General features: G+C 44.3%; 1 protein-coding gene across 1 annotated transcript in view; it reads right to left on the reverse strand.

Annotated features, from left to right (window-relative positions):
- LOC126161737 (uncharacterized) overlaps positions 1-24,980 on the reverse strand; it is a 60,876-nt gene extending 35,896 nt beyond the window's left edge. Inside the window, exon 1 of the mRNA XM_049917774.1 lies at positions 24,901-24,980. The gene's annotated coding sequence lies outside the window, so the exon portion shown is untranslated. The remainder of the gene's footprint in view (positions 1-24,900) is intronic.
- Between the last annotated feature and the right edge of the window lie 2,037 nt (positions 24,981-27,017).

A 27,017-nucleotide genomic window follows, 5' to 3' on the forward strand; every position in this document is an offset into this window, starting at 1 on the left:
GCTTACAGTTCATTGGTAAGGTGTCACATCATATTTATTCTATCCTAAAAATAACAAAATTAGTTTTTCCACAAGCAATATAATGAGAGACAAAATGGTTCATAACTTAAAGAATGAAGTACAGTGCAAATCTGGCGTTTATAAACCGAATTGTTCAGTACGTCCTAAATTTTGTAATGGCCAGACTGGGGAATTTCAGTGTATGATACCGATAACACGTCGATTCTCTCTGGCTGAACAGTCTAAATAAATCAGCTTCCGCTGCTCACTTGGGTCAACGCGGAAACACAGAGATAAGAATCGAAGAAAACTTAGCAAGATTACATTTTGCGGAAACAAAGGTACGAACGAATTTGTTACAAGGATTAGAAATAGAGGACCACATTCACAGTAAACATGTCAGCATCCGGAATGATGAACTACGATTAAGAAACAAAATGGTCCTCCAAAATTTCATACAATTCTTAGAATTTCAAATGATAGAAATAATAAGTAATCGAAGAAGAGAATATTCTTCTTTGGCAGTTACCAGCATCTTTCAAACATAATTAAGTGTATAGCTTTGAAATTATCTGTACTGCGAAGAAGTATCTCTGCAGGAACTCTAGATCTACGTCCATCTGCTTACATCTTTAGCTCATCAAATCAGCAGCCGATGTAAACAAATGTATCCGCCATAGTGAATTTAGTTTAGGTCAAGGATGACCACGGATCTGAAAAGAGAATCACATCTCTCCCTTATACATTGAAGAGCCAAAGAAACTGGTACACCTGCGTAATATCGTGCAGGGCCCCCGCGAGCACGCAGAAGTGCCGCAAGACGTCATGGCATGGATTCGACTAATGTCTGAAGTAGTGCTGAATGGAACTGACACCATGAATCCTGCAGCGCTCTCTACAAATCCGTAAGAGAACGACGGGGTGGAGATATCTTCTTAACAGCACGTTGCAAGGCATCAGATATGCTCAATAATGTTCATGTCTGGGGAATTTGGGGGCCAGTGGAAGTATTTACAATCAAAAGAGTGTGCCTGGAGCCACTCTGTAGCAATTCTGGACGTGTGGGGCGTCGCATTGTCCTACTGGAATTGCCCAAGTCCGTCGGAATGTACAATGGACATGAATGGGAGCAGATGATCAGACAGGATGCTTACGTACGTGTCACCTGTCAGAGTCGTATCTAGACGTATATGGGGTCCCATATCACTCCAACTGCACATGCCTCACCCCGCTAGAGAGCCTCCACCAGCTTGAACAGAACCCTGCTGACATGCAACAGAAACCAAAACATTGCATTGAAACAAGCGTTCAGTTCATAGTGCTGTGGAATGTGGGGAAAAAACAGCAAATTGGCATTCATAAGAAGAAGAACAACACCAAAAATGCAACAGGAGCGTAATATGTAAGAAATTGTCCGCGCAACTTGTAAGTACAGATCAAAACATTACTACTTAATAGGAAATACCAACCACCAGAGCTGTTTATAACCTATAGGTACAGTGACAAAAATGTAAATTAAATAGTAAACATATGTACATATTCCAGGCCACTGATGATGCCTTGCAGAAAATAAAGGCGAAACGCGTATGGCACTGAAATTGTGTTTTATTCAGTTGCTGTCAGACGGTCCATAAATAAAGATTATCAATATACCGTAATATTACACGCAACTGAGGAAGACAGGACTACAAAAGTTGAAGATGACGATGTATAGATATGATATACAATGTAAAACCTTTTGTACACTATGTAATCACAAGACTTCGTTACATTTTAGGACAAATATATAAAGATTGATAAGAAATCAACGTTACCGTTTGACGATGGGCTTAGGCCCGGAACTAGTAACGGTACGATAAAATTGTATCTAAAAAACTTGTGGCTGGTTGCAATATTCCGCACGGTGTAATGTACGAAAGCAGCTACCACGTTCTCTAACCATATGGATGAAGTAAACATATGTTTAGAACAACGTATGTTAAGAAGCAATAATCAAACCTTTGCGACCGCTCTTTGCGTGTATGTTTGAGAGAGAGAGTGAGAGAGAGGGAAAGAGAGAGAGAGAGAGAGAGAGAGAGAGAGAGAGAGAGAGAGAGAGGCTCTTTAACGAAGGACTTTTGCATGTGTTGTTTTTCGCTTGTGTCGGTGTGAGGAATCAGTCCTCCTCACAGTTTCTAGGACAACCTACACAGAGGCGTCACGCGCTGTTTTACGCTAATGGAGTATGAGTCGGCGCTCCTGGGCGTTACCACGCGGAAGCAGCGGGCTGCGGCCCCCCGGGTCATGCACGTCTGGTAACGAGGCGGCTGCTGAGAAGGCGCCAAGGACGGCCTTGTGCTGATGTTGCCATTGTGACGTAACCGCGAGTCACGGACCTCAGCCTTCAACAGTTAGGCGCGTCGCGGCGGCACTGTTCCCACAGCTGTTTGCTTATTAATAGAGTTAGTGTCCTCTCGCGCGGCAATTTGCCTCGGCGCTGTCGTAAAGGACGAAGGTCTCCTGGGAAACGCTCCATTACCTATGCTAACGATGTTGAGAGAGAGAGAGAGAGATAGGAACCCGCACACTGAAAATACTTTAGTTGCAATTACTTCGGGAGCGTAAATAGGTATATTTTCCTCGATGAGTGGGAGGAGGACTAAAAGGAGGAAGAGGAGGAGGAGGAGGAGGAGGGAACAGCTTAAGATGCAACTGCAAAGAAGTGGCTGTGGAGACACAAACCGCACGGCAGCATCCATGTGTCTGTCCAGTGGCTTTCTTAATATAACTGAAGGCACCCCGTTGCAGTGTAGCGTCTGTGTTCGTACGAGGCCGGCCAGGGTGGCCGAACGGTTCTAGGCCCTACATTCTGGAACCGCGAGACCACTACGGTCGCAGGTTCGAATCCTGCCTCGGGCATGGATGTGTGTGATGTCCTTAGGTTAGTTAGGTTTAAGTAGTTCTAAGTTCTAGGGGACTGATGACCTCAGAAGTTAAGTCCCATAGTGCTCCGAGCCAGTTGAACCAGTTGTTCGTACGACAGCTGAGACATCAAAGCATTGCGCAACTTGACTGCTCGGCAGAGTGAGGGAAAGTTTATAGGACCAGCTGAATAGGATAAACAGCCTATTGGCGAGGAGACCGCGCGCAAATCAGATTTTTGTGTTTTTTTATATCTAGTAATATGTTACGTTAAGTTCGCAGCTCAAATATCAATCACCCAAAATATCTCGAAGCAACTCCCAAAATTTCTCGAGAAAATAAACCTCGAAATTATCCGAACAGTTTTAATATCCCAAACACAAACAAGTTCCTTTTCTGGATGGGCCATGTGGTTCTATGGTGGAATGCTCGCCTGCCACTTGTGCAGCCCGACGTCAAGAGTGCAGGCATTGTGTGACGTGAGAGACTTGTTTTGTGTTAGTGCCATCGTATGTCGTAGCCATTGTCAGTGAGTAGTCAGTAGCAGAGAAAAGAGAAAGCAAAAGCAAAACTTAATTTTCCAAAAACAAAACGAAGTAACACCGAAAAGTTATCACTGAACTTGTAATAAAAGAGGATAGCTTAAGAGGAAAAGCTGAAACGAAAAATAATGTAACATTTATTAATAGTTGTGCTATTTGTATGTACACACTTAATTGAATAAAGTTTTATGATTGGTGAAAAAAAAGTTCCATTCCCAGCTGTGGTCAAAGTTTTAAACAACGGGCATCTTCCATGACCTTTCCCATAAAGCGTAAAAATACATAAAGTGAAACAAAAAATTTATTTGTAATTTTTTAAAATTTCAACAACCTTTATTTATAATGTTTCATAACAGTTCGGTAATTAAGGATTTATAATTGCAATGAAAACTGGATTTTTTTGTTCGATATGCAATTAAAAATAAGATTTGCGTTTTTCATAAAAATTACTGTTCATTAACATATATTTGATGAATTTTCTATTTACATGACGTAAATATTAGAACCGATTGGAAAAAAAGAAAAAAAAATGATGACCAAAACGAGAATCGAATCAGCGGTATCATTCTCAAATGCTAAAGATCTTTTTTCATCTTTTTGTATTTTAAGCTTCACAGAAATGCTCGTATAACATGCACTTTGTTTAAATATTTTAATCGGTCAGGACTTGAAAGCAGGACCCCTACGTGGCAGGCAAGCATCCTAGCAAAGAGCCACGCTGTCTTTCGAAATAGACACATAAAAAAAGTAGAGATCAACATAAACATCATTTCTGCACTTTTTATTGGTTATGAAAACCACACATTGCATGTTGTACCACCATACAGCAAGACCTTCAGAGGTGGTGGTCCAGAACACTGTACACACCGGTACTTCTAATACCCAGTAGCACGTCCTCTTGCACTGATGCATGCCTGTATTCGTCGTGGCATACTATCCACAAGTTCATCAAGCTACTGCTCGTCCAGATTGTCCCAGTCCTCCCTCAGAGTGGTTGGTGGGTCACGTCGTTCATAAACAGCTCTTTTAAATCTATCCCAGGCATGTTAGATAGGATTCATGTCTGGAGAACATGCTGACCACTCTAGTCGAGCTATGCCGTTATCCTGAAAGTCATTCACAAGATGTGCACGACGTGGGTGAGAACTGTCGGTCATGAAAACGAATGCCTCACCAATATGCTGCCGTTATGGTTGCACTATCGGTCGGAGGATAGCATTCACGTACCATACAGCCGTTACGGCGCCTTCCATGACCACCAGCGGCATATTTCGGCCCCGTATAATGTCGCCATAAAACAGCAGGGAACCTCCACGTTTCTGCACTCGCTGGACAGGGTGTCTAAGGCGTTCACCCTAACCGGGTTGCCTCCAAACACGTCTCCGACGATTGTCTGGTTGAAGGCAAATGCAACACTCGTCGGTGAAGAGAACGTGATGCCAATACTGAGCGGTCCATTCGGCATGTTGTTGAGACCATCTGTACCGCGCCGCATGGTGTCGTGGTTGCAAAGATGGACCTCGCCATGGACGTCGGGAGCGAAATTGCGCATCATGCAGCCTATTGCGCAATAGTTTGAGTCGCAACACGACGTCCTGTGGCTGCACGAGAAGCATTATTCAACATGGTGGCGTTGCTTTCAGGGTTCCTCCGAGCCATAATCCGTAGGTAGTGGTCATCCACTACAGTAGTAGTGAGCGGCCTGAGCGAGGCATGTCATCGACAATTCCTGTCTCTGTGTATCTCCTCCATGTCCGAACGACATTGCTTTGGTTCACTCCGAGACGCCTGGACACTTCCCTTCTTGAGAGTCCTTCCCCGCACAAAGTAACAATGCAGACGCGATCGAACAGAGGTATTGACCCCCTAGGCATGGTTGAACTACAGACAACACGAGCCGTGTAGCTCCTGCCTGGTGGAATGACTGGAAATGATCCACTGTTGAACCCCCGCCATCTAATAGGCACTTCTGATGAATGGGCACGTTTGGTGACATCTCTGAACAGTCAAAGGGACTGTGTCTGTGATACAATATCCACAGTCAAGATATATCTTCAGGAGTTCTGGAAACTGGGGTGATGAAAAACTTTTTTTGATGTGTGTATGTACCTTCCTTTAGGATACTAAAGATGCTCGGAAAACTTCAAAGTCGATATTCTGGAGAATTTTTGAGAGTTGCATCGAATGAATTTGACAGTTTGAGATTTCAGTTTTCAACTTCACGCACCTTAATGTAAAAAGTTTCAAAAATCAGATTGCCTTGTGGTCTTTCTGTGAACAAAGCGTATGGACTGAGAGCAGACAAAGGAATGATCAAAGCTGAGCAGCAACAGACATGGGATTAATGCCAAACGTTACATCAAATCTTGAGAACACGAAGCGAAGGAATTTTGCTACCTTGGAAGCAAAATAACGAATCCAGGAGGAAGTGAGGAGAACGGCAAAGAGGGACGGCAAAGAGGGCATTTCTAACCAACAGAAGTCTACAGGTGTAAAAAAGTGGCCTCAATTTCAGGAAGAAATTTCTGAGAATGCACAGCATTCTATGGAAGTTAGTCGTGGACCGTAGGGAAACTGACAAAGAAGGAAATCGAAGCATTTGATATGTGGTGTTCTCCACAGAATCGCAGAGCAAAAAATTTTATAAGAATGATAGGACATGTGTTAAGAATCGGGAAATCACTACCACGCTACTAGAGATAGCCGCGGAGGGCTACGGAGCCTTACTCTGAGATGAACAGATGGGCAGAAGAAAGGAAATTGTAGTGGGCTACATGAAACCACTTAGAAGACTGTTGAACACACAGGATGCTACAATAAGATAATGACAAATTGCGAAGAGTTGTAGGGGGTGTCTTGAGGAACAACCTGCGTGTACGAACCTGTGTCCGGAAACATCATCCAACGACACTATAGAGTGTCGAAAATACAGGCTTCGTCGTCTTCCATTAGGCCGCTCTTTCGGCAGCATTCGTGACTTTGTATGCTGACGGATCGCACGCGGAAGATACCGCAATGCTGCTTGTTATTCAGTGATCTCTACTGATTGCTACGATCGCCAGCGGAGAAATGGAGCTAGCTTCTGCGTAGACAGTCCTCGTCTCCTACGAATGCAATGCTCTGTGGCTTCAGTTTCCATGTGCAGATTTTTTTGTCCTGTATAACGAAAACCACTGGAGATTTTAGAGGGTTCCAGAAGAAACATAATCTGCGAACAGAGACTCGTGTCTGACACCATTGATCCATAGAGGCAACAGAGCATCGCATTTGTAGGAGACAAAAACTTCACAGCAGCTGGCTCATCTCATTCACTGATTATCGTGGCAACGAGCAGCGATCACTGAATAACAAGCAACGTTTGCGAGACTTCCTGCCGTCAGCATACAAAGTCACTTTTGCTGCCGAACGGGTGGCCTAATGGCAGGTGCTGGCGCCTGTAACTTCCACCCTCTGTAGTGTCGTTGGATGAAGTTTCCGGACTCGGTTTCCTGTGCTCAGATTGTTCCACAGGACATCCTCTACAGCCCCTCGCAGTTTATCGGTATCGTTTTGTAACACACTGTACATTTCTTCAGAACTCGCTATAATGGAAATAGAGGATTCAATACACAGAGACAACGAAAGGTGCAGTGTGTTTAAGAATTTGAGGAGGTTGTGAGTGAGTAGCACATAGCGTAATAATACAGTATACAGTGAAGGCAATAAAACATTTGATTGACTGATAGGATTGAAATAGAAAAAAAATTGTTGCCAATCAGACAACACTGCCTCTTCAACTCTGGGCTCAGATTCTTCTTTCTATCTACCAGTAAGCACAGAGCCTCGGATAGGAGTGGTTAATGCCTTCCATTTTGTGCAAGTCTCTAGATTTGGCGACTTGCATATCAGTACTTATTAAATCAACTTGTCATTTGGCGTGGCAGAAGTGACTGGTTTCCGTCCCAGAAAAATTTCAAGCTGATGAAGAACCTGGAACCTCTTGTGCAGCAGGCAGCGGTGCTAACCGTTAGACCAAAGAGGCGGTGTGGCGTCGAGCAATTAAGTGAAGCTTCCATCCGAAACCGAAGCTTTCGCGCTGTGGTAGGCTGAGACAATGCACTGTTTCGAAAGGGGACGTTCGGGGGAGTTTCCACGGCTGATCGCCGGCGTTGCCAGGGAAACCGTGAAGGCCGCGTGCCGCGGACGTGTTGCGCAACCGCGCGTGGTCCACTGACCGGCCGCAGAGCAACAGGTAGCCTATAGCCTGGGCTGCAGCTTTCTCCGGCGTGACGTCACACGCGTCGGGGAAGTGCTCGAGCGCCAGCCAGCTCGTCCCGTTTGCAACGGGCCGGTTGCCTGGCAACGGCGTTACGTCATCCCCGATGCGCCGCTCGTGCAGCGGGCTCGTAACTTAAATAAGATGTACAGTGACGTCACTCAGTGCATAGCGTAGAAAACTAGGCTAAACTAAAGCCTTTGGTACCATCCGTCGGCTTTGAGCATTGGTGTCACAACGAGCCCCAAAACGCAACATAAACATGATTTCAAAACGGCAGTCAGTGACATTACCAACTGCCATAACACGAAAACATCAATATTGAACTAGAATTGTACAAATTCTTAATAATAAATATCGAACTTCCCGGCGGATTAAAACTGTATATCGGACTGGGACTAGAACGTGGGACCTTTGTCTTACGTACCCAAGTGCTCTACCAACTTTATTAGCCAAGTACGACTCATGACCCACACAGTATATAAGGTGCTTGAGAGTGACGGAATAGACATTGGTTAACTTGTGTGACCGACCGGGACTCGAATTCTTAATAATTTTGCACTTCGCGGACAGTGCCCTCAACGGTTCCGGTTTGAGTCCCGGCCACTTATGCAGGTCTGATTTGCCAGGATCCAGCATGAAAGATTCATTCACATGCGTTCTTTCTCAGCCACTTGAGTGTTTTCGCTGATCGAGAGACTCTCGGTATTTATCGCCCCCATACCACAGTTGTGAAGCACTGTAGTAGACGAAGGACGAATGAAACAGCTAGAAAGCCTTTGAGACGGTCTAATCATTCTGCCACTGTGCTGGTGAACGTGTGAAATCAAAATCTGTACTTCCGTTGGGTCGTTATATTTTCACCACAGTTTTCAAGATGTATACTGCACGGCTTGCTAGACCAAAACAAAGTCGCGCCGTGTACAGCTGCTTTCCTCATTCTTAGCTCCGTTGTGCAAGCGGGTGGATTTTCCACTTTTCCAATGTGTTTGTCGCCTAATTACCTTCAGTCACTTACGTTGTCCACCGTAGGAACAACGCTGTACATTCTATTTTAGTCGCAGGCAGAACGAAGGTCACTTGCATTTTGAAGTACGTGGGAAGATCTTAATGTTGTCTTCATATGTCTATCAACTTCGGAACATCAAAATGTGGTGTGCCCTCAGATGTAAATATGGAACAAAACCAGAGGTTAAAATAACAAAAAACGAAAATACCATACCACTCTAAGTTAAAGTACTGTGTGGAAGACTCATATTTGGTGAACTTGTGAGTTCCCGTGTGTAAGATAGATCAAATGCCAAGCAAGTTAATTAGGTCTTAGAATGGTAAGACACCGCGAGTGCTGAATGGATATGCGTTGGATACTATTTGACGACATTGTCGTTTCTCTGTATCATAGTCGGTAAACAAACACATGTAACTTTTTAAATGTCAGCTTGAGAGGAGCGGAGGTCAATGGAATATCTGCATAGCAGAAGGTGGATGAGGTGTGAGTCTTGTATGTTTGGGCGACGAATTTAGTTCACATGTTCGGCCGGGTGGTACATCTATATCTACGTCTCTGCTCCACAAGCCACTCTAAGGTGTATGTCGGAAGGCAGTTTTAGTGTGTTGTGGTCTTTCTTTTAATCGAGGGTCTTTTTTTGAGTCGTCAGTCTTCTGATTGATTTCGAAGCGGCCCACCACGAATGGCCCTCCTTTGCCGACCCTTTCATTTCGGAGTAGCACTGGCAACCTATGCCCTCAATTATTTGCTGTATGCATTCCAATCTCTGTATTCCTCTACAGATTTTACCCTCTACATCTCCCTCTGGTGCCATGTAAGTCCTTCCCTGAAGACGAAACACATGTCCTATCATTTTGTCCCGTCTTATTGCCAGTGTTTTCCATATGTTCCTGGCCAATTCTGCGGAGGACATCCTTATTATTTACCTTATCAATCAACCTAGTTTTAACGTTCTTCTGTAGTACCACATCTCAAATGCTTCGAGTCTCATCTGTTCCCGTTTTCCCACAGTCCATGTTTCACTACCATGCAATGCTGTGCTCCAAACGTACGTCCCCGGAAATTTCTTCCTCAAATTAAAGCCTATGCTTGATACTAATAGACGTCCCTTGGCCAGGAATGCACTTTTTTCCAGTGCTACTCTGCTTTTTATGTCTTTCTTGATCAGTCTGTGATGGGTTATTTTGCTGTCCAGGTAGCAGAATTCCTTAACGTCATCTACTTCGTGATCCCCAGTTCTGATTTTAAGTTTCTCGCTGTTCTCATTTCTGCTACTTCTAATTACTTTAGTCTTTTTTCGATAATACTTTCAGCCTGTATTCTGCACCCATGACACTGTCCATTCCATTCAACAGATCCTGTAATTCGTCTTCACTTTCACTGAGAATAGCTGTGTCATCAGCGACTCTTATTGATATTCTTTCAGCCTGAATTGTAATCCTGTACTTGAATCTTGACTAGACCGAACAGTAGGGGCGAAATACTACATTTCTTGTAGTATTTATTCGATTCTATCGTTGGCTGTTTGATACAGAAACCGGTTTCCATCGTCATGTTAAAAAAACACGGCTGAAAATTTATTTTATTTAAAACTTTGTAAATAAAAATAACTTTGCAACCGTGACTGTTCTATTTTTAACAGAAGACTACATTCCTGTCTCACACATTTTAGTCCGAGCACTCCGTTCTTGGTCTCCCACTCTTATTGTTTCCTCTTGGTTCTTGTAAATGTTATGTATCACCCGTCTTTCCCTACTGCTTACCCCTCTTCCAGAATTTCATACATCTTGCACCATTCTTGCGTCGAGTGTTACTAGTAACAAACCTAGTGCTATAATTAGTTGGACTGGATGACAGCCGATTGTAAGGTAGATGCATCGCAACGGAATTCTCCTATAACTATACTCGGGCTTTTTGCTGATTTTGAGAGGGAGCAAGGTGGTATTTTCTATAATCATATCCTGTACATCCTGGTTTCTTGAGGGTTGGTGGATAGCTGCAACTGGTTATAACAAAAACTTATGTTGTTTAGAATGAACAGGGACAGAATGCTCTCGTGGCGGTTTCCTATTATTACATCCCAGCGGGGATAACAGATAATTACGACTGGTCATATCAAGAGGTGAGCAGACTGCGAGGAGCTAGAGGGATAGCTGCCCTGAGTTCAGTGTGCACAGCGCGGTAGAAAAACAAACAGAATGTCCGTTGACAAGTGAAGGGACAGTGATGAAATTTGCGGGACAATCCGCAGAGATTCTGATTCAGTGGCGTAACGGACGCTGTAACAGGGCGTCGATTTCAACACTTCGCGTTCCAGTACGCCACCCGTACTGTTTCTCAACTCGCATGGAGTCCTGCCGGCGTCTGATTTATTTCCTCGTCGGTTCGACAACCACTGGCTGAAAGCAACAGCGCTCGCTTATCGTACGTGGTGGAAGCCGTGGAATTGTTAGTTCCACTCTTTGAACTGCAACTGATCCGGAAACCACGTGGTAAATACAGGTTGTTGCAGCGCGACAGAGCGAATTTCGAAAGCGTGCATAAGTGGCAAGGGGCAACAGCCGTGGGATGGCGACAGATCACGTGGTCACTCTCGCCAACGGAGATATTTTGTCCAAGTGTCACAAGAAAAGGACTACTGGTATGCATTACGACTGGGTTAGAGCCAGGTTCGTGCGATGGAAGAGACGGCACAACAAAACGGTTGTGCAATATCACTTTTTGCCACGTACGGATGCCTTGCCCAGCACATTACTCAGCACGATAACAGACATTACAATACAGCTTGCCACACGTTAGACTCTTTACGTCACGGAGTGCTTTCCTTTGTCATCAAGGTCCTCAAACAGTGACGTAACTAGGATAGGAAAGATGCGGGCCTGTCCTCCATGTGTCGTTTCCGTGAAAGCGAAAGAAAAGTAGAAAATGGAGAGCGGAGAAGGTAGAAGAATAAGTGACGGAATAGCTGTGATGGGGTGGTGATAGCGTTCTATACAGTTCCCCACAGTCGTTTAATGAATGAACTAAGAGCATATAGACTATCTGACCAATTGTGTGATTGGATTGAAGAGTTCCTAAATAACAGAACGCAGCATGTCATTCTCAATGGAAAGAAGTCTTCTGAAGTAAGAGTAATTTCAGGTGTGCCGCAGGGGGGTGTCGTAGGACCGATGCTATTCACAATATATATAAATTACCTTGTGGATAACATCGGGAGTTCACTGAGGCTTTTATTTTTGAAAACATGGGCTCAAAAATGCACACCTGAAGAGAGCTATGAGCACTTGCTCATCTTAATAATTGCCAACCAATGCTGTACAATTGCAAATAAATTCATGAGATGTTCAACTGACTCTCTTATTAGAACATGTTAAGCGTTTCGGGATTACACCCATTTTTAGACATCATAAAATTCAACTCCTTCCTAACCAATCAGGCGTACAGCCTTGACAACTCAAAGTGTCGAATAACATATGACTGCGACACAAGCAGTCTTGAAGCTCTGCTTGAAGGAGTTGAAGTTTGTGATGTCTGAAGATAGGACTAATACCGAAACGCGTAACATGTTCTAATAAAAGAGTCAATTGAACATCTCATGACTTTATTGCGACTGTACAGCATTGGTTGCCAATTATTAACATAAAATGATGGCAGGCCTCAGACGGGATTCTATGTCCTGTATATCACACCTGTTCATCTTCGCTACTGTGAAACACATCTCTCCTATTGAAAAAAGTGCCCACAGCTCTTAAGGTAGGCATTTTAGAGCCCACATTTGCTGGAACTTTTTTTTTCTTGTTTTGGTACATACTACCTCCTCAAAAAATTTGGAAAACTAAGAGCTTGCAGTAGAAGAGATGTGTTTCCACAGTATCGAAGATGAACAAGTAAGGAATGCATTTTTGAGCCAATATTTACTAGACATTTATTTGTTGTTTTGGTCCATACTGACACCTCTGAATGTTGCCTGTGCTACAATCTGCGCAACAACAGTACCGGTACGTGTCACAGGTATCAGAGCAATTTTCGCTTCTAATTTTAGAGCCGGTCGTTTTCGGATGAGAGTCCCTTAACTTAAATTGCGGCCGAGCGGTTCTAGGCGGTACAGTCTGGAACCGCGCGACCGCTTCGGTCGCTGGTTGGAATCCTGCCTCGGGCATGGATGTGTGTGATGTCCTTAGGTTAGTTAGGTTTAATTAGTTGTAAGTCTAGGGGACTGATGATCTCCGCAGTTAAGTCCCATAGCGTTCAGATACATTTGAACCATCTGATAAATTCATCGTTCTCCATCATTCCCGAAAGTATTTAACATCATAACGCTATCCCACTACACACAGGGCTATTACAAATGATTGAAGCGGTTTCATAAATTCACTGTAGCTCCATTCATTGACATATGGTCACGAGACACTACAGATACGTAGAAAAACTCATAAAGTTTTGTTCGGCTGTAGCCGCACTTCAGGTTTCTGCCGCCAGAGCGCTCGAGAGCGCAGTGAGACAAAATGGCGACAGGAGCCGAGAAAGCGTATGTCGTGCTTGAAATGCACTCAAATCAGTCAGTCATAACAGTGCAACGACACTTCAGGACCAAGTTCAACAAAGATCTACCAACTGCTAACTCCTTTCGGCGATGGTATGCGCAGTTTAAAGCTTCTGGATGCCTCTGTAAGGGGAAATCAACGGGTCGGCCTGCAGTGAGCGAAGAAACGGTTGAACGCATGCGGACAAGTTTCACGCGTAGCCCGCGGAAGTCGACGAATAAAGCAAGCAGGGAGCTAAGCGTACCACAGCCGACGGTTTGGAAAATCTTACGGAAAAGGCTGAAGCAGAAGCCTTACCGTTTACAATTGCTACAAGCCCTGACGCCCGATGACAAAGTCAAACGCTTTGAATTTTCGGCGCGGTTGCAACAGCTCATGGAAAAGGATGCGTTCAGTGCGAAACTTGCTTTCAGTGATGAAGCAACATTTTCTCTTAATGGTGAAGTGAACAGACACAAAGTGCGAATCTGGGCGGTAGAGAATTCTCATGCATTCGCGCAGCAAATTGGCAATTCACCAAAAGTTAACGTGTTTTGTGCAATCTCACGGTTTAAAGTTTACGGCCCCTTTTTCTTCTGCGAAAAAAACGTTACAGGACACGTGTATCTGGACATGCTGGAAAATTGGCTCATGCCATAACTGGAGACCGACAGCGCCGACTTCATCTTTCAACAGGATGGTGCTCCACCGCACTTCCATCATGATGTTCGGCATTTCTTAAACAGGAGATTGGAAAACCGATGGATCGGTCGTGGTGGAGATCATGATCAGCAATTCATGTCATGGGCTCCACGCTCTCCCGACTTAACCCCATGCGATTTCTTTCTGTGGGGCTATGTGAAAGATTCAGTGTTTAAACCTCCTCTACCAAGACACGTGCCAGAACTGCGAGCTCGCATCAACGATGCTTTCGAACTCATTGATGGGGACATGCTGCGCCGAGTGTGGGAGGAACTTTATTATCGGCTTGATGTCTGCCGAATCACTAAAGGGGCACATATCGAACATTTGTGAATGCCTAAAAAAACTTTTTGAGTTTTTGTATGTGTGTGCAAAGCATTGTGAAAATATCTCAAACAATAAAGTTATTGTATAGCTGTGAAATCGCTTCAATCATTTGTAATAACCCTGTATTCGATCGCAAACATGCACGGATGCATAAAGAATAGAGAAAATGTAGAAGGGAATTAATTTGGGCAATGCGACGTGCTCCATACGCCTACCATTAAACTTGTAATCTGATGTTCTTGTAGACATTGTCTTGGTCCCAGAATGAGATTTTCACTCTGCAGCGGAGTGTGCGCTGATATGAAACTTCCTGGCAGACTAAAGCTGTGTGCCGGACCGAGACTCGAACTCGGGATCTTTACCTTTCGCGGGCAACAGCTTCAATCTGCCAGGAAGTTTCATTGCCTTGATCTTCCAACCCATGATACGTGATATATACACATGAGTCCCAGAGTGGATGAGACTGGCCTGATGGCGTACAACTATGTGAAGGTGTAACTCTTAAAACAATGCTGCGAATCGTGCCGATTTCGACCAGGCGTAGGGAGCAACGTGGCGCTCTGGTTGCAGCTGTGGCAGCCGCTCGGGCGTCGTGTCGGGATGGCAGGCCGGCACTCCTGCGAAGGTCGTCCGCGGGACACTTTCGACAGCGCCCGCAGGTCGGACGCCAGTGCGGCGCCGGCGACGCCGCCGCCACAGGGCGAACCTGCGCTCCTGACGCAACGCCGCTCGCCGCACTTGCGAAACGTGACGCACTGGCACGCACCGACACCCGTGATCCTCTGCCGTGTTCGAGTAAACCGCGAAACCGCGCGAACCTTTCCTGGCACCGCAGTCACTGACGGCGGCCGTATCCGGATGACCACGAGAATCCACCATATGGACGGCCAATGCACGGTAGCCCACTACGCCTGTAAAACCCACTTCTAAGCTGTTGGCACACAGTAAACAGTAACCCGCAGGAGACATCGCCTCTAGCTCTGGCAATGGTCGCAACTCAGCGACGAAAAAGAGTCCGTAAGTTTCGTGCCCCCCTTCTTGCAGCGGTGTACCGTAGGTCTCTATAAGAGCGTAGCGTTCCAAAGGATTGGAAAAGGGCATAGGTCATCCCCGTTTTCAAGAAGGGACGTCGTCGAACAGATGTGCAGAACTATAGACCTATATCTCTAACGTCGATCAGTTGTAGAATTTTGGAACACGTTTTATGTTCGAGTATAATGACTTTTCTGGAGACTAGAAATCTACTCTTTAGGAATCAACTTGGGTTTCGAAAAAGACGGTCGTGTGAAACCCAGCTCGCACTATTCGTCCACGAGACTCAGAGGGCCATAGACACGGGTTCACAGGAAGATGCCGTGTTTCTTGACTTCCCCAAGGCGTTCGATACAGTTCCCCACAGTCGTTTAATGAACAAAAGAAAGAGCATATCGACTATCAGATCAATTGTGTGATTGGATTGAAGAGTTACTAGATAACAGAACGCAGCATGTCATTCTCAATGGAGAGAAGTCTTCCGAAGTAAGAGTGATTTCAGGTGTGCCGCAGGGGAGTGTCGTAGGACCGTTGCTATTCACAATATACATAAATGACCTTGTGGATGACATCGGAAGTTCACTGAGGCTTTTTGCAGATGATGCTGTGGTGTATCGAGAGGTTGTAACAATGGAAAATTGTACTGAAATGTAGGAGGATCTGCAGCGAATTGACGCATGGTGCAGGGAATGGCAATTGAATCTCAATGTAGACAAGTGTAATGTGCTGCGAATACAAAGAAAGATAGTTCCCTTATCATTTAGCTACAATATAGCAGGTCAGCAACTGGAAGCAGTTAATTCCATAAATTATCTGGGAGTACGCATTAGGAGTGATTTAAAATGGAACGATCATATAATGTTGATCATCGGTAAAGCAGATGCCAGACTGAGATTCATTGGAAGAATCCTAAGGAAATGCAATCCGAAAACAAAGGAAGTAGGTTACAGTACGCTTGTTCGCCCACTGCTTGAATATTGCTCAGCAGTGTGGGATCCGTACCAGATAGGGTTGATAGAAGGTATAGAGAAGATCCAACGGAGAGCAGCGCGCTTCGTTACAGGATCATTTAGTAATCGCGAAAGCGTTACGGAAATGATAGATAAACTGCAGTGGAAGACTCTGAAGGAGAGGCGCTCAGTAGCTCGGTACGGGCTTTTGTTGAAGTTTCGAGAACATACCTTCACTGAAGATTCAAGTAGTATATTGCTCCCTCCTACGTATATCTCGCAAAGAGACCATGAGGATAAAATCAGAGAGATTAGAGCCCACACAGAGGCATATCGACAATCCTTCTTTACACGAACAATAGGAGACTGGAATAGAAGGGAGAACCGATAAGGTACTCAAGGTACCCTCCGCCACACACCGTCAGGTGGCTTGCGGAGTATGGATGTAGATGTAGATGAACACCACATTCAACCGAAGCCACTAACTGATGATTAGACACCGTAGAGCTACCAAATTGTGAGGGTGATTGTGAAGATGCTGACTGTTACCTTTAACTAACTGTTCGAAATAGCCCTAGACGTGGTCAGTGGGACTAGCGGTCAGTAGAACTGATATAGGATGCCTGAATGTTCTTAAAATCTGGAACATGACTGTTATCGTATTGGAAGATGAGAATGTCGACAGGTTAGTCTTCATGAAGATGTAGAAAAAAAGGACACCTCGAATGTTAAAATAAACAATATTCATGCTAACCTAAAAGAGTGAGCCCAAGTGTCTTCTTCCTGTGGCCTGTTTACAGCTGTCACCACATCCCACACAGCTGTCGCAATCGCTTTCTATGGATTCTTTCCTGTCTTCTTCTATTTCTCTTTCTCTTATAGCCTCCTGCACTCCATCGTCCCTGAGGATGCTATATCGAGATATTCCTTGGCCATCTGTCATTCCAGGCCATCTGTCACTCCAGACGAGTTACCGATCTTCCATTCTATCTGTGATGCTTTCGGAAAACGACATTCTGTTTGGAGAGAGGATGATTGACTTATCGTGTTATTTTTTATTTTTGACTCAATCACTTTTCATGATACAATCATAACCGATTTCAGACTTCAAAGGCCAGTTTCAGATGCTACAAGAGAGAACAAGAAAAGCTCAAATGAAGACCTGAAACCAGTGTAATTATCTTCACTAGATCTACTTGCAAGCTTAGTAAAGTAGTATTACACTCATGTGTTTCGTATCTATGGCGGGTATTTGATGCTTCGTTGCGTCTGGGTCTCGCCGAGTTATTCTACACGGTCTTCTGATGTATTTCATTTCTACAATTCTCCATTTATTTCTATTTTTTACAGTAAGCTCTCGGAACTAACACCCTTACGTCGTTATAGGCTCCACAATGCCTCTGTGGAGCATCTTCTTTACTTTCCAACTTATCTTAGAAGAACATAACGGAGGGTTTAGCTTCTGGAGTGCAGCTTTCCCAAGGCCTAAACGTTGCTGTGTTTCTCATTTACTTGTTCCGTCTTCCTATAGGATGCTAGCCAAATATTTAAATTCTTTACATGCCTTGATGTGCTGGCCTTCTACTGTTATGTTTCCTACATTTTCTCCACTGCATAGGCATTCAATCTTTTGAAAATTTACATTAATTCCCCTTTATTATATTCTTCTAATGATTTCCTTAGCTTGAAAAGCATGCATGGTCACAAATCCTTAAGCAAGCATTGTCGGTCAGAGAATTTCTCTTGGGTTTAGGAAAATGACACAACAGTAGCAACAGCCTTAAGCTGCCCTGTAACATTTTAATTTGCGTATTGCTCGTCTACTTCATCAGTGCAGTAAATGCCAGGAACCTACTGGTTGTAAAAATTTTGTTTACGTGTTTGGGGTAAGGCCCATCGTCAGAATATCTGTCGAAGAGAAACATCACGATTACCATATAAACACAAATTGCAGATGACACTTTAAATGTAAATGACATATCATCCAGTCCGCAGCTCGTGGTCGTGCGGTAGCGTTCTCGCTTCCCACGCACGGGTTCCCGGGTTCGATTCCCGGCGGGGTCAGGGATTTTCTCTGCCTCGTGATGACTGGGTGTTGTGTGGTGTCCTTAGGTTAGTTAGGTTTAAGTAGTTCTAAGTTCTAGGGGACTGATGACCATAGATGTTAAGTCCCATAGTGCTCAGAGACATTTGAACCATTTGACATATCATCCATCCTCTTCACCGATCGCCATTCCCTGATCATCTGCGTAGACGGTGTACAAAAAAGGATCGTTTGTCTTCTGAATACCCATTCCTACACATTTACTACTCCACATGTCTAAGGCCTTTCTGGGTGTATATTTTAAACAATGTAGGAGACAAGTGGCATCCCTGTTTCAACTCTCCTGTAATTCTGAAAGACTGTGACGAAATTCTGTTCCCACATTTGCTTCTACATTCTGAGAATTTGAATAGGTTGCATGAACTTCTCACATATGTCTTTTCAAGTTCACTCCCCTCTCTCACGACTTCAGTTTCTTCAGCGGCACTGTGTAGTAAGCCTTCTCGAAATTTATGAACACTAAATGGTTACCACGACCCAGATCATGGTACGAAAACCGCCCCAAAACTTCACAGAATCACCTCTGGTCGGATTTACACCCCCCGCAATGGGTTAAACGTCTCACAGAGGCGCCGGTGGGCTTAATGCCTTACGTCATTTGGAAAGAGTCAAAAATTGGGACTTGTCGACCCATCTCTACGTGCCGTTCAGCAATGCCATTTTGTGGGGTACCGGATTCCAGATGCCCATTTCATGCAGTTCCCTTTGCAGTGTGTGTTCAGAAACTGGTTGACATAGACCTGCAGTCACTGACTGTAGAAATTCCTGTCCGGTCCTATGAGAGACTGTCCCTCAAAAGATCTGGAAAATGTTATTTTATCTTGATTGCTAGTTCAGGGCACTCTTAAATGTGTATTTGCTTGAGTTTAGCTAATGATAGATTCCACCACCTATACAAGGCCTGTTAATTATATTTCCCCCATCGATGCTTCATGGTGTTAAAACTGACGCAATTTTATCTCCCATTTCCGCCGTCTCTGTACACATCTATCTGCGCATTTCCTGTCTTGAAATACTCATGGATTGTACGTAAGAAGTTTTTTTTTTTTTAAGTATTACGTGCTCACATATTTAGGGCTGACATAATTTCACACTTTGTTCATGCACTTTAAAGAAATTCAAACTGTCTATGCTAATTGGTAGCTTTCTAATTATTGGGTCGTCCAACGCTCGAGATCACTGGCTTTAATTCACAGCACCGGATATCTCTCCCCACCCCCCATATCCCCGTCTCCCTTTCCATCAACCCCTTGCACGTAACAAGTGTATTATCGGTGTGTTATTGTTCTGAATGTGATCTGGGCATATTTTTAATTTTGAATCACCCCTTTAACTAGGTCAATTGATGTTTTATATTACTGCAGTTGTGAAGTAATTGATATACTTAATGTTTTGTCTGTCGATATTTAAAATACGAACCCAGTGCCGGTACAACCCAGTCAGCTGACGGTATGAATTGGTAAACTGTAACGGCGGGTCGGTATCACGTGAGACCCGATGTAAGTTACTACTTGATATGGTTGAATTAAGTTCATGTCTGGCATATAAACTTGTTTGTCGATATATCTGAGTAGATTTACACTTAAAGTGTCATCTGCAATTTGTGCTTATATGGTAATCGTGATGTTTTTCTTCGACAGATATTGTGACGATGGGCCTTACCCCAAACACATAAACGAAGTTTTTACAACCAGTAAGCTCTTGGCATTTACTGCACAGGTGAAGTAGACAATTAATACGCAAATTAAAATGTTACAGGGCAGCTTAAGGCTGTTGCTACTGTCGTGTTATTTTCCTAAACGCAACAGGAACTCTCTCACCGACCATGCTTGTTTAAGAATTTGTGACCATGCATGCCTCCCATGAAGGCTCTGCCAAATTAACAACACACCTCAAAACAAATCGTGATCTTAGGCTCATTCTCCTCGCCGTAGCACGCCAGAACGAACAGTAATTGAAGTCGGTTATATAACTAGTGGTTACAACCTACAGCCATGGTATGGCACTGGGCCACATTTTTGTCGAGTTACATAAGGAGAGCCGGCCGGAGTTGCCGAGCGGTTCTAGGCACTACAGTCTGGAACCGCGCGACCAATAAGGTCGCAGGTTCGAATCCTGCCTCGGACATGGCTGTATGTGATGTCCGTAGGTTAGTTAGGTTTAAGTAGTTCTAAGTTCTAGGGGACTCAAAAAATGTGTGTGAAATCTTGTGGGACTTAACTGCTAAGGTCATCCGTCCTTAAGCTTACACACTACTTAACCTAAATTATCCTATATACAAAGACACACACACACACACACACACACACACACACACACACACACACACACACACACACACCCATGCCCGAGGGAGGACTCGAACTTCCGCCGGGACCAGGCGCACAGTCCATGACTGCAGCGCCCCAGACCGCTCGGCTAATCCCGCGCGGCTCTAGGGGACTGATGACCTCAGAAGTTAAGTCCCATAGTGCTCAGAGCCATTTGAACCATTTTACATAAGGAGAACAGATACCAATGCTGCGATTCGCAAACGTTCATAGCCTCTATGGCTCAAAGTGTGGAAGTCTAAAGAAACTGACCACTGACCATACGTACACAAATGGAGCACTGTATGTCGCGCTTGTGTGTGTGTGTGTGTGTTTTGTTCTTCAGCGTAGCTCTAGAAAGCGTAGAATGATTTCACCCAGTAGCTTCTATCGTATATGATTTAATGCCTGGGGAAAATAGTGTTGAGGTAAAACATCCCTATCACCGTCAGATGTGGGATGCAGGTGTGAAGGGAGTGACATAAAAACAATCGAAAACGAACAATATTTGTATGTATCAATAGTTTTCGGGGCTCTGGGCTAGTTAGTAACAGTCCAAATGACACTGGAGAATTCGATGTGAGGTTAAGTTTGTTTTTAGTCCTGATGCAATTTAACTGCTAGTGGTGAGGGTTCGTTAGTTTTTACACTAAAAAAGATTTATTTGGTTTTCCTGTCAGGTATAGAACCGCGATAAATAAGCAACCGGGCAACACTGGGCAATCATAAAAATAGTGGACTTTGAGCAAAACCCTGAGGCATTCTGAAATATGTAAATTGGAGCACTTCAGTCAATTTCATACTGGTTGACGTTGCGAGAAGAACTTCTGCTTCATATTTAATTTACTGTTATAATAATGCCGCAACTTATGTAAAGATAATACAGTCAAAAGATTTCGTTTAATCAAAGAAGATACCTACTGCCCCAACTTATAATTAAGCCTCGTGAGTGCCTCACAGACAAAACGCATACTTAACACTATAGATAAGCTGGCAGAGATGGAAAGATTATAACAGGGTACAAATATACTGAAATTGGCAACAAATCATTCGTATCGCTATACAATAAAAAATAATGTGGGTCTATTGAGGCTCAAAATGAGTAATACAAGTTGAACTCTAGCTAGCGTGCTGAATGGACCTCGAAAATCTTACGACGCATGTATTGCTTCCCTCTTATAGTCCTAACGTTCAGTTGACAATGTCCTGCTGCAAGGAACTCATTTCTCGCCCACGACGGCCGAGAGCGCGTGCAGTCTGTCACCTGAGAATTTCGTAGGCCTAGGAAAGGCAGAGAAAAAAATCTGTTGCAGACCGTGAGGCTTTCTTGGACCATTCAATCGTCAGAATCTTGCGGTGAAATGTGACTGAAATGATTTACAGCTCTATTACAAATCTTGTTTCTCGTAGTGGGATACGTACGTATAGCGCTACAGACGGAGCCTCGGCTCTTCCTCTAGCGGTACGACTTAACAAGCGTATGCACAAGAAGCTACAGCGGCTAGTGTGCTCCTTTTGTACGGAGCTGTTCCCGACCGCAACGGCCGTTGTTTCTGAGGTAGCTAACACACAGACATCAACCGCAGTCAACAGAAGAATTAAGCAGTATTATCAATATCGCATTTAAGAATTTTCAATATGCAGAATCACAAAATATTACTGTCTAAATGGCTCTGAGCACTATGGGACTTAACTACTAAGGTCATCAGTCCCCTAGAACTTAGAACCACTTAAACCAAACTAACCTAAGGACATCACATCCACGCCCGAGGCAGGATTCGAACCTGTGATCGTAGCGGTCGCGCGGTTCCAGACTGAAGTGCCTAGAATCGCTCGGCCACAACGGCCGGCTGGTGTCACAGGAGGGATGGCCAATAATCAGGGACGTCAATGTGGGCTGTCAAATCCATATATTTCGAAACTGTGAAACAAATCTCTTCTACTGTAAACTCTTTGTTTTCTATATTTTAAGTGGTAGTACGGACTATAACAAGAAAAAAATTCCTGTACACATGGGCCTTATAACGCATACTGTAAGAGCTATGAGCACTTGTTTATCTTCGCAAATGCGAAACAAATTTTTTTACTGAACAAGTGCTCACAGCTCTTAGGGCGTGCATTTTTGAGCCTTTGTTTACTAGAGAGTTTTTTTGTTTTGTTTTGGTCCGTACTACCTCCTCCCAAAACATGGAAAGGAAAGACAATGCAGGAGAAGACATTTATTTCACAGTATCAAAGGTGAAATATTGCTCATAGCTGTTAAGGTATGCATTTTAGAACCCATATTTGCTAGACACTTTTGCTTTGAGTGATTGTCCCTGTGATATCCATGGATACTGACGATCGATCCCGAGACACCCTGTATGTTATTGAAAGCAGTTACGTAGCTTCTGGAGGTTGTGGAGTGGTTAGGATAATGGACTCGCCTGCGCTGGTATGAAAACCCACTATGGACATCCTGATTAACTCCTCAAACCGTGTTGTACCTCTGATTTTTCGGCCTCCAACGTAGCAATGAATCATATCGATATCTGAACATTACATATATTCTGTCACATACTATAAAGTAGGGCAAATGTTCACATTATTCTCCGTGCATTCTTTTGTCTGCCTTTCTTCGAAAATTGAGAAGTTGCGGGAGAAGTTAGCTGTAATTCGTCACTGAAAGCAAAGAGACGCTCTTTTTATCTGGTCCGCCATTATCAGATTATCCCCAATCACAAGAATGCAAATGGAAGTGGCAGCGTATTTAGTGGTACTATAAGAGAAGAAATTATTTAAACGCAAGTGCAGACTCGAAACAATGTTATGAACCTACGAAAATAAAAACAGTCAGGTAATTTGTAAAGTTATCATTTGTTTTCTGTGTGTTACTAATGAAAAAGAATTTTATATTTGCTGAGCCATCTTCACACAGGACCAACGAAGTTCAAATGGCTATAAGCACTATGGAACTTAACATCTGAGGTCATCAGTTCCCTAGACTTAGAACTACTTACACCTAACTAACCTAAGGACATCACAACACACATCCATGCCCGAGGCAGGATTCGAACCTGCGACCGTAGCAGCAGCGCGGTTCCGGACTAAAGCACCTAGAACCGACGGCCACTGCGGCCGGCACCAACGAAGTATTTTATTGTTATGGTATTCCAAGACTCAAGTCAGAGGCGACACGGTATATAATTAAAAAAATATTACTAACTGTTCATACGAAAGACTTAATGCAGCAAAAGGAAAAGACTGAAAAGAAGAAATAGTATAACCTATTAAAGCAAAAGCTTGGGTGACTCCTTTGAAGAAAATTTCTGTGTGCTGCTTGAGCTTTGATGACGGCGTCGACCCTAAATGTTGCAATTCAGTAACTAAATACGATGAGATCCATTCATAATTACTCTATATATCAAGTGATAAGGTACTAAAGGGTGGCGTATGAAGGAACTGTTAATTCATGTTGGATTGAATTTTCCTAATATGAGCCGAACGTAAATATTTGTATTTTTAAATTTCAGGTTGGCATGTGTTATTACAGTCAGTTTGTATTACGTTTGACACACACACACACACACATACACACACACACACACACACAAACACACACACACAATATAGACGAAACTAGCACCATCCGGAACAATCTTAAGAGAGTAGTGATTCGAAAGCCCTGGTGATTGTTTAACCCTAATTGAACGAAATTAAAAAAAAACGCCTTTTTAATTTTCAAATTTTTCTATAAAATATAGTCACATGACAAAAGTTAATTCATTTGCCTAGTATTACAAGCCTCTACCGTAACTACGGGCATTTAGAAATAATCTTTTAGCGCTACGAACTGTGGTCTAAGAGCTATTTTCTTCCTGTTCGACCCGTCGCAAGACAGTAAATAGAATGGAGTCAATCTGATAAATTTTCAACACATAAGCAGCAGCACGATAAAGAACACGTGAATTCATTTTTCCCGACACGAAACAACACCAATTCATGCATGACAGTCAAAACTTGCTCTCAGATCTAACTTCACGCTATTTTCCCCACCGTGCCGCCTCTGTTCAACGGTACCGGTTACTACTCTGAGTTTCGTCTCGTCACGGTATAGCGGAAATATGTGGAGGTTTAGCAAGGCAACACAGAGTCTTACTCTGGAATACGTGCGTCCACGGCAACGGCGCGACGCCTTCTGGCAGTCGCCTAGCCGGCTACCGTGTGCCGGCGGAGTGCGCGCATGCGCACTGGTGGGTGCACCTACCTGTTGTGGGTGCGGGTGCGGTTGCAGCGGGAGACTGGCCACAGTATCCGTCCGCTACCTGGCGTCGTGGTCTGCCGGCGGAGCTGCGCCGACTGAGCTCTCGCCTCTGCGGAGGGTAGCCTTTGAGGGCCCGACGGCCGGGTCTGCGTCACGGAGCGCCGGCCAGGGGCTTCCCGCGTTCCTGGCCCCCGCGGACGTTGGCGTCAGCGGCCCTCCCCACCAAACCCTACCTGACCGAAGGGGCTCCGAGACTGGGTACAGCACGTTGGGGCAGGGGAGCATGTCACGTCGCTATGACGTCTCGACAGGAACGTGTCGCCACGGGCGGACACGAACTGCGCGACTCAGAAAATATAGCGAAAGGGTCAGCTAATCCCTCTACACAAAATCCAGAACTTGCACTTCAGTTAAAGGAACATATAGGCCTATATACAGGGTGTTACAAAAAGGTACGGCCAAACTTTCAGGAAACATTCCTCACACACAAATAAAGAAAAGATGTTGTGTGGACATGTGTCCGGAAACGCTTAATTTCCACGTTAGAGCTCATTTTAGTTTCGTCAGTATGTACTGTACTTCCTCGATTCACCGCCAGTTGGCCCAATTGAAGGAAGGTAATGTTGACTTCGGTGCTTGTGTTGACATGCAACTCATTGCTCTACAGTACTAACATCAAGCACATCAGTACACAGCATCAACAGGTTAGTGTTCATCACGAACGTGGTTTTGCAGTCAGTGCAATGTTTACAAATGCGGAGTTGGCAGATGCCCATTTGATGTATGGATTAGCACGGTGCAATAGCCGTGGCACGGTACGTTTCTATCGAGACAGATTTCCAGAACTAAGGTGTCCCGACAGGAAGACGTTCGAAGCAATTGATCGGTGTCTTAAGGAGCACGCAACATTCCAGCCTATGACTCGCGACTGGGGAAGACCTAGAACGACGAGGACACCTGCAATGGACGAGGCAATTCTTCGCGCAATTGACGATAACCCTAATGTCAGCGTCAGAGAAGTTGCTGCTGTACAAGGTAACGTTGACCACGTCACTGTATGTAGAGTGCTACGGGAGAACCAGTTGTTTCCGTACCATGTACAGCGTGTGCAGGCACTATCAGCAGCTGATTGGCCTCCACGGGTACACTTCTGCGAATGGTTCATCCAACAATGTGTCAATCCTCATTTCAGTGCAAATGTTCTCTTTACGGATGAGGCTTCATTCCAACGTGATCAAATTGTAAATTTTCACAATCAACATGTGTGGGCTGACGAGAATCCGCACGCAATTGTGTAATCACGTCATCAACACTGATTTTCTGTGAACGTTTGGGCAGGCGTTGTTGGTGATGTCTTGATTTGGCCCCATGTTCTTCCACCTACGCTCAATGGAGCACGTTATCATGATTTCATACGGGATACTCTACCTGTGCTGCTAGAGCATGTGCCTTTACAAGTACGACACAACATGTGGTTCATGCATGATGGAGCAGTCGAAGTGTTCGTATGCTTCTCAACAACAGATTCGGTGACCGATGGATTGGTAGAGGCGGACCAATTCCATGGCCTCCACGCTCTCCTGACCTCAACCTTCTTGACTTTCATTTATGGGGGCATTTGAAAGCTCTTGTCTACGCAACCCCGGTACTAAATGTAGAGACTCTTTGTGCTCGTATTGTGGACGGCTGTGATACAATACGCCATTCTCCAGGGCTGCATCAGCGCATCAGGGATTCCATGCGACGGAGGGTGCATGCATGTATCCTCGCTAACGGAGGACATTTTGAACATTTCCTGTAACAAAGTGTTTGAAGTCACGCTGGTACGTTCTGTTGCTGTGTGTTTCCATTCCATGATTAATGTGATTTGAAGAGAAGTAATAAAATGAGCTCTAACATGGAAAGTAAGCGTTTCCGGACACATGTCCACATAACGTATTTTCTTTCTTTGTGTGTGAGGAATGTTTCCTGAAAGTTTGGCCGTACCTTTTTGTAACACCCTGTATGCATTATCTGATGATAAAATTGTATCCAGACACCTATTAGTCAACTTTAACACTAGGTGTGTCCACACTTCGCCTTTATGTCGTCTTAAGCTCTACTGGGGCCCTTTTAATTAG

Source organism: Schistocerca cancellata, chromosome 2 (genome assembly GCF_023864275.1).
Source record: "Schistocerca cancellata isolate TAMUIC-IGC-003103 chromosome 2, iqSchCanc2.1, whole genome shotgun sequence".
Lineage (NCBI taxonomy): Eukaryota > Metazoa > Arthropoda > Insecta > Orthoptera > Acrididae > Schistocerca > Schistocerca cancellata.